We start from the raw sequence: 7,469 nt of genomic DNA, 5'->3' as shown, positions 1-7,469 counted from the left end.
CGGCGGGGCTCCATGGACCAGGGGGAGAGCGCCTCTCTTCGGGGCTTGATGATGGCTGTTGGCGCCTGTCTTCAGGGCTCCACGGACCAGGGGGAGAGCGCCTGTGTTCGGGGCTTGTTGCTGGCTGTTGGCGCCTGTCTTCGGGGCTCCACGGACCAGGGGGAGAGCGCCTGTGTTCGGGGCTTGTTGCCGGCTGTTGGCGCCTGTGTTCGGGGCTCCACGGACCAGGGGGAGAGCGCCTGTGTTCGGGGCTTGTTGCTGGTCGTTGGTGCCTGTGTTCGGGGCTTGTTGCTGGTCGTTGGTGCCTGTGTTCGGGGCTTGTTGCTGGCCGTTGGTGCCTGTGTTCGGGGCTTGTTGCTGGTCGTTGGTGCCTGTGTTCGGGGCTTGTTGCTGGCTGTTGGGGCCTGTGTTCGGGGCTTGTTGCTGGCCGTTGGTGCCTGTGTTCGGGGCTTGTTGCTGGTCGTTGGTGCCTGTGTTCGGGGCTTGTTGCTGGTCGTTGGTGCCTGTGTTCGGGGCTTGTTGCTGGTCGTTGGTGCCTGTGTTCGGGGCTTGTTGCTGGCCGTTGGTGCCTGTGTTCGGGGCTTGTTGCTGGTCGTTGGTGCCTGTGTTCGGGGCTTGTTGCTGGCTGTTGGGGCCTGTGTTCGGGGCTTGTTGCTGGCCGTTGGTGCCTGTGTTCGGGGCTTGTTGCTGGTCGTTGGTGCCTGTGTTCGGGGCTTGTTGCTGGTCGTTGGTGCCTGTGTTCGGGGCTTGTTGCTGGTCGTTGGTGCCTGTGTTCGGGGCTTGTTGCTGGTCGTTGGTGCCTGTGTTCGGGGCTTGTTGCTGGTCGTTGGTGCCTGTGTTCGGGGCTTGTTGCTGGCCGTTGGTGCCTGTGTTCGGGGCTTGTTGCTGGTCGTTGGTGCCTGTGTTCGGGGCTTGTTGCTGGCTGTTGGGGCCTGTGTTCGGGGCTTGTTGCTGGCCGTTGGTGCCTGTGTTCGGGGCTTGTTGCTGGTCGTTGGTGCCTGTGTTCGGGGCTTGTTGCTGGTCGTTGGTGCCTGTGTTCGGGGCTTGTTGCTGGTCGTTGGTGCCTGTGTTCGGGGCTTGTTGCTGGTCGTTGGTGCCTGTGTTCGGGGCTTGTTGCTGGTCGTTGGTGCCTGTGTTCGGGGCTTGTTGCTGGCTGTTGGTGCCTGTGTTCGGGGCTTGTTGCTGGTTGTTGGCGGGGCTCCATGATGGCGGGTGACCAGGGGCGACTGGCGGGTGACCAGGGGTCAAAATCGGCTGGCGGGTGCCCAGGGGTTGACATTGGATGGCGGGTGACCAGGGGTCAAAATCGGCTGGCGGGTGCCCAGGGGTTGACATTGGATGGAGGGTGCCCAGGGGTCAAAATCGACTGGCGGGTGCCCAGGGGTTGACATTGGATGGCGGGTGCCCAGGGGTCGAAATCGACTGGCGGGTGCCCAGGGGTTGACATTGGATGGCGGGTGCCCAGGGGTCGAAATCGACTGGCGGGTGCCCAGGGGTTGACATTGGATGGCGGGTGCCCAGGGGTCGAAATCGACTGGCGGGTGCCCAGGGGTTGACATTGGATGGCGGGTGCCCAGGGGTCGAAATCGACTGGCGGGTGCCCAGGGGTTGACATTGGATGGCGGGTGCCCAGGGGTCAAAATCGACTGGCGGGTGCCCAGGGGTTGACATTGGATGGCGGGTGCCCAGGGGTCGAAATCGACTGGCGGGTGCCCAGGGGTTGACATTGGATGGCGGGTGCCCAGGGGTCGAAATCGACTGGCGGGTGCCCAGGGGTTGACATTGGATGGCGGGTGCCCAGGGGTTGACATTGGATGGCGGGTGCCCAGGGGTCAAAATCGACTGGCGGGTGCCCAGGGGTTGACATTGGATGGCGGGTGCCCAGGGGTCGAAATCGACTGGCGGGTGCCCAGGGGTTGACATTGGATGGCGGGTGCCCAGGGGTCGAAATCGACTGGCGGGTGCCCAGGGGTTGACATTGGATGGCGGGTGCCCAGGGGTCAAAATCGACTGGCGGGTGCCCAGGGGTTGAAATTGACCAGGGGGAGAGCGCCTGCCATAGCCGAAATAGGAGCGCTATGGGCGGCCTGCCTCAGCAGATTTGGCCCCCCAAATCCTGGTTCTCAAAAATTTTCAAAGTCAACTTTTTTCAAAATATTTTCAGAGTGCCACTTCCCAGGGGGATTCTCGCCTGCCATAGCCGAAATAGGAGCGCCATGGGCGGCCTGCCTCAGCACATTTGGCCCCCCAAATCCTGGTTCTCAAAAATTTTCAAAGTCAACTTTTTTCAAAATATTTTCAGAGTGCCACTTCCCAGGGGGATTCTCGCCTGCCATAGCCAAAATAGGAGCGCCATGGGCGGCCTCAGTGAGCACATTTGGCCCCCCCATCCTGGAGCGCCATGGACCAGGGGGAGAGCGCCTCTCTTTGGGGCTTGTTGCTGGCTGTTGGCGGGGCTCCATGGACCAGGGGGAGAGCGCCATGGACCAGGGGGAGAGCGCCTCTCTTCGGGGCTTGATGCCTGTTGGCGGGGCTCCATGGACCAGGGGGAGAGCGCCTCTCTGTGGGGCTTGTTGCTGGCTATTGGCGGGGCTCCATGGACCAGGGGGAGAGCGCCTCTCTTTGGGGCTTGTTGCTGGCTGTTGGCGGGGCTCCATGGACCAGGGGGAGAGCGCCATGGACCAGGGGGAGAGCACCTGCCATAGCCGAAATAAGAGCACTATAGGCGGCCGCCCTCAGCACATTTGGCCCCCCAAATCCTGGTTCTCAAAAATTTTCAAAGTCAACTTTTTTCAAAATATTTTCAGAGTGCCACTTCCCAGGGGGATTCTCGCCTGCCATAGCCGAAATAGGAGCGCCATGGGCGGCCTCAGTGAGCACATTTGGCCCCCCCATCCTGGAGCGCCATGGACCAGGGGGAGAGCGCCTCTCTTTGGGGCTTGTTGCTGGCTGTTGGCGGGGCTCCATGGACCAGGGGGAGAGCGCCATGGACCAGGGGGAGAGCGCCTCTCTTCGGGGCTTGATGCCTGTTGGCGGGGCTCCATGGACCAGGGGGAGAGCGCCTCTCTTTGGGGCTTGTTGCTGGCTATTGGCGGGGCTCCATGGACCAGGGGGAGAGCGCCTCTCTTTGGGGCTTGTTGCTGGCTGTTGGCGGGGCTCCATGGACCAGGGGGAGAGCGCCATGGACCAGGGGGAGAGCACCTGCCATAGCCGAAATAAGAGCACTATAGGCGGCCGCCCTCAGCACATTTGGCCCCCCAATCCTGGTTCTCAAATTTTTTCAAAGTCAACTTTTTTCGAAATATTTTCAGAGTGCCACCTCCAGCGGGGGCTCTCGCCTGCCATAGCCGAAATAAGAGCACTATGGGCGGCCGCCCTCAGCACATTTGGCCCCCCCATCCTGGAGCGCCATGGACCAGGAGGAGAGCGCCTCTCTTCGGGGCTTGATGCCTGTTGGCGGGGCTCCATGGACCAGGGGGAGAGCGCCTCTCTTTGGGGCTTGTTGCTGGCTGTTGGCGTGGCTCCATGGACCAGGGGGAGAGCGCCATGGACCAGGGGGAGAGCACCTGCCATAGCCGAAATAAGAGCACTTTAGGCGGCCGCCCTCAGCACATTTGGCCCCCCCATCCTGGAGCGCCATGGACCAGGAGGAGAGCGCCTCTCTTCGGGGCTTGATGCCTGTTGGCGGGGCTCCATGGACCAGGGGGAGAGCGCCTCTCTTTGGGGCTTGTTGCTGGCTGTTGGCGTGGCTCCATGGACCAGGGGGAGAGCGCCATGGACCAGGGGGAGAGCACCTGCCATAGCCGAAATAAGAGCACTATAGGCGGCCGCCCTCAGCACATTTGGCCCCCCCATCCTGGAGCGCCATGGACCAAGGGGAGAGCGCCTCTCTTCGGGGCTTGATGCCTGTTGGCGGGGCTCCATGGACCAGGGGGAGAGCGCCTCTCTTTGGGGCTTGTTGCTGGCTGTTGGCGTGGCTCCATGGACCAGGGGGAGAGCGCCATGGACCAGGGGGAGAGCACCTGCCATAGCCGAAATAAGAGCACTATAGGCGGCCGCCCTCAGCACATTTGGCCCCCCCATCCTGGAGCGCCATGGACCAGGGGGAGAGCGCCTCTCTTCGGGGCTTGATGCCTGTTGGCGGGGCTCCATGGACCAGGGGGAGAGCGCCTCTCTTTGGGGCTTGTTGCTGGCTGTTGGCGTGGCTCCATGGACCAGGGGGAGAGCGCCATGGACCAGGGGGAGAGCACCTGCCATAGCCGAAATAAGAGCACTATAGGCGGCCGCCCTCAGCACATTTGGCCCCCCCATCCTGGAGCGCCATGGACCAAGGGGAGAGCGCCTCTCTTCGGGGCTTGATGCCTGTTGGCGGGGCTCCATGGACCAGGGGGAGAGCGCCTCTCTTTGGGGCTTGTTGCTGGCTGTTGGCGTGGCTCCATGGACCAGGGGGAGAGCGCCATGGACCAGGGGGAGAGCACCTGCCATAGCCGAAATAAGAGCACTATAGGCGGCCGCCCTCAGCACATTTGGCCCCCCCATCCTGGAGCGCCATGGACAAGGGGGAGAGCGCCTCTCTTCGGGGCTTGATGCCTGTTGGCGGGGCTCCATGGACCAGGGGGAGAGCGCCTCTCTTTGGGGCTTGTTGCTGGCTGTTGGCGTGGCTCCATGGACCAGGGGGAGAGCGCCATGGACCAGGGGGAGAGCACCTGCCATAGCCGAAATAAGAGCACTATAGGCGGCCGCCCTCAGCACATTTGGCCCCCCCATCCTGGAGCGCCATGGACAAGGGGGAGAGCGCCTCTCTTCGGGGCTTGTTGCTGGCTGTTGGCGGGGCTCCATGTACCAGGGGGAGAGCGCCATGGACCAGGGGGAGAGTGCCTCTCTTCGGGGCTTGATGCCTGTTGGCGGGGCTCCATGGACCAGGGAGAGAGCGCCTCTCTTTGGGGCTTGTTGCTGGCTGTTGGCGGGGCTCCATGGACCAGGGGGAAAGCGCCATGGACCAGGGGGAGAGCGCCTGCCATAGCCGAAATAGGAGCACTATAGGCGGCCGCCCTCAGCACATTTGGCCTGTCGCCGCTGTCCGCTGGCCGCTGTCCGCTGGCCGCTGTCCGCTGGCCGCTGTCCGCTTTCCCCTTTACTTTCAGCACTTTCAGCACTTTCAGCACTTTCAGCACTTCCAGCACTTCCAGCACTTCCAGCACTTCCAGCTCTTCCCCCTCTTTCCCTTCTTCCAACTGCGGGCGCGCCGGGCGCACAGGGGCTCGTGCGGAGGGGTGTGTGTGCGTGCATGTGCCGAACAAGGAGGAGAGCGCCTCACTTCGGGGCTTGTCGCTGGCCGTCGGCGGGGCTCCAAGGACCAGGGGGAGAGCGCCTCTCTTTGGGGGCTTGATGCTGGCTGTTGGCGCGTGTCTTCGGGGCTCCACGGACCAGTGGGAGAGCGCCTGTCTTCGGGGCTTGATGCTGGCCGTTTGCGGGACTCCATGGACCAGGGGGAGAGCGCCATGGACCAGGGGGAGAGCGTCTCTCTTCAGGGATTGACCAGGGCTCCAATCTTCCCATTGAAATGAATGGCGGGTGACCAGGCGTCCAAATCCCCCATTGAAATGAAGGCCGGATGCCCAGGGCTCCAATCTCCCCATTGAAATGAATGGCGGGTGACCGGGCGTCCAAATCCCCCATTGAAATGAAGGCCGGGTGCCCAGGGCTCCAATCTCCCCATTGAAATGAATGGCGGGTGACCGGGCGTCCAAATCCCCCATTGAAATGAAGGCCGGGTGCCAAGGGCTCCAATCTCCCCATTGAAATGAATGCCGGGTGACCGGGCGTCCAAATCCCCCATTGAAATGAAGGCCGGGTGCCCAGGGCTCCAATCTCCCCATTGAAATGAATGGCGGGTGACCGGGCGTCCAAATCCCCCATTGAAATGAAGGCCGGGTGCCCAGGGCTCCAATCTCCCCAGTGAAATGAATGGCGGGTGACCAGGCGTCCAAATCCCCCATTGAAATGAAGGCCGGGTGCCCAGGGCTCCAATCTCCCCATTGAAATGAATGGCGGGTGACCAGGCGTCCAAATCCCCCATTGAAATGAAGGCCGGGTGCCCAGGGCTCCAATCTCCCCAGTGAAATGAATGGCGGGTGACCAGGCGTCCAAATCCCCCATTGAAATGAAGGCCGGGTGCCCAGGGCTCCAATCTCCCCAGTGAAATGAATGGCGGGTGACCAGGCGTCCAAATCCCCCATTGAAATGAAGGCCGGGTGCCCAGGGCTCCAATCTCCCCATTGAAATGAATGGCGGGTGACCAGGCGTCCAAATCCCCCATTGAAATGAAGGCCGGGTGCCCAGGGCTCCAATCTCCCCATTGAAATGAATGGCGGGTGACCAGGCGTCCAAATCCCCCATTGAAATGAAGGCCGGGTGACCAGGCGTCCAAATCCCCCATTGAAATGAAGGCCGGGTGCCCAGGGCTCCAATCTCCCCATTGAAATGAATGGCGGGTGACCAGACGTCCAAATCCCCCATTGAAATGAAGGCCGGATGCCCAGGGCTCCAATCTCCCCATTGAAATGAATGCCGGGTGACCAGGCGTCCAAATCCCCCCATTGAAATGAATGGCGGGTGACCAGGCGTCCAAATCCCCCATTGAAATGAAGGCCGGGTGCCCAGGGCTCCAATCTCCCCATTGAAATGAATGGCGGGTGACCAGACGTCCAAATCCCCCATTGAAATGAAGGCCGGATGCCCAGGGCTCCAATCTCCCCATTGAAATGAATGCCGGGTGACCAGGCGTCCATATCCCCCCCCCATTGAAATGAATGACGGGTGACCAGGCAGGCGAGAGCCCCCGCTGCAGAGGCTCCAGAGGTGGCACTCTGAAAATATTTCAAAAAAAGTTGACTTTGAAATTTTTGGAGAACCAGGATTTGGGGGGGGCAAATGTGCTGAGGCAGGCCGCCCATAGTGCTCCTATTTCGGCCTGGGCGCGCCAGAGCACCCCCCTGGAAGTGGCACTCTGAAAATAATTTAAAAAAAATGACTTTGAAAATTTTTGAGAACCAGGATTTGGGGGGGGCAAATGTGCTGAGGCAGGCCGCCCATAGTGCTCCTATTTCGGCCTGGGCGCGCCAGAGCACCCCCCTGGAAGTGGCACTCTGAAAATAATTAAAAAAAAATGACTTTGAAAATTTTTGAGAACCAGGATTTGGGGGGGGCAAATGTGCTGAGGCAGGCCGCCCATAGTGCTCCTATTTCGGCCTGGGCGCGCCAGAGCACCCCCCTGGAAGTGGCACTCTGAAAATAATTCGAAAAAAGATGACTTTGAAAATTTTTGAGAACCAGGATTTGGGGGGGCAAATCTGCTCAGGCAGGCCGCCCATAGTGCTCCTATTTCGGCCTGGGCGAGCCAGAGCCCCCCCTGGAAGTGCCCCATTCATTTTCAATGGCCGGGTGACCAGGCGTCGAAAAATGCCATA

The sequence above is a fragment of the Vanacampus margaritifer genome, unplaced genomic scaffold, assembly GCF_051991255.1.
Source record: "Vanacampus margaritifer isolate UIUO_Vmar unplaced genomic scaffold, RoL_Vmar_1.0 HiC_scaffold_53, whole genome shotgun sequence".
Classification (NCBI taxonomy): domain Eukaryota; kingdom Metazoa; phylum Chordata; class Actinopteri; order Syngnathiformes; family Syngnathidae; genus Vanacampus; species Vanacampus margaritifer.
This window is presented reverse-complemented; position numbering follows the sequence as displayed.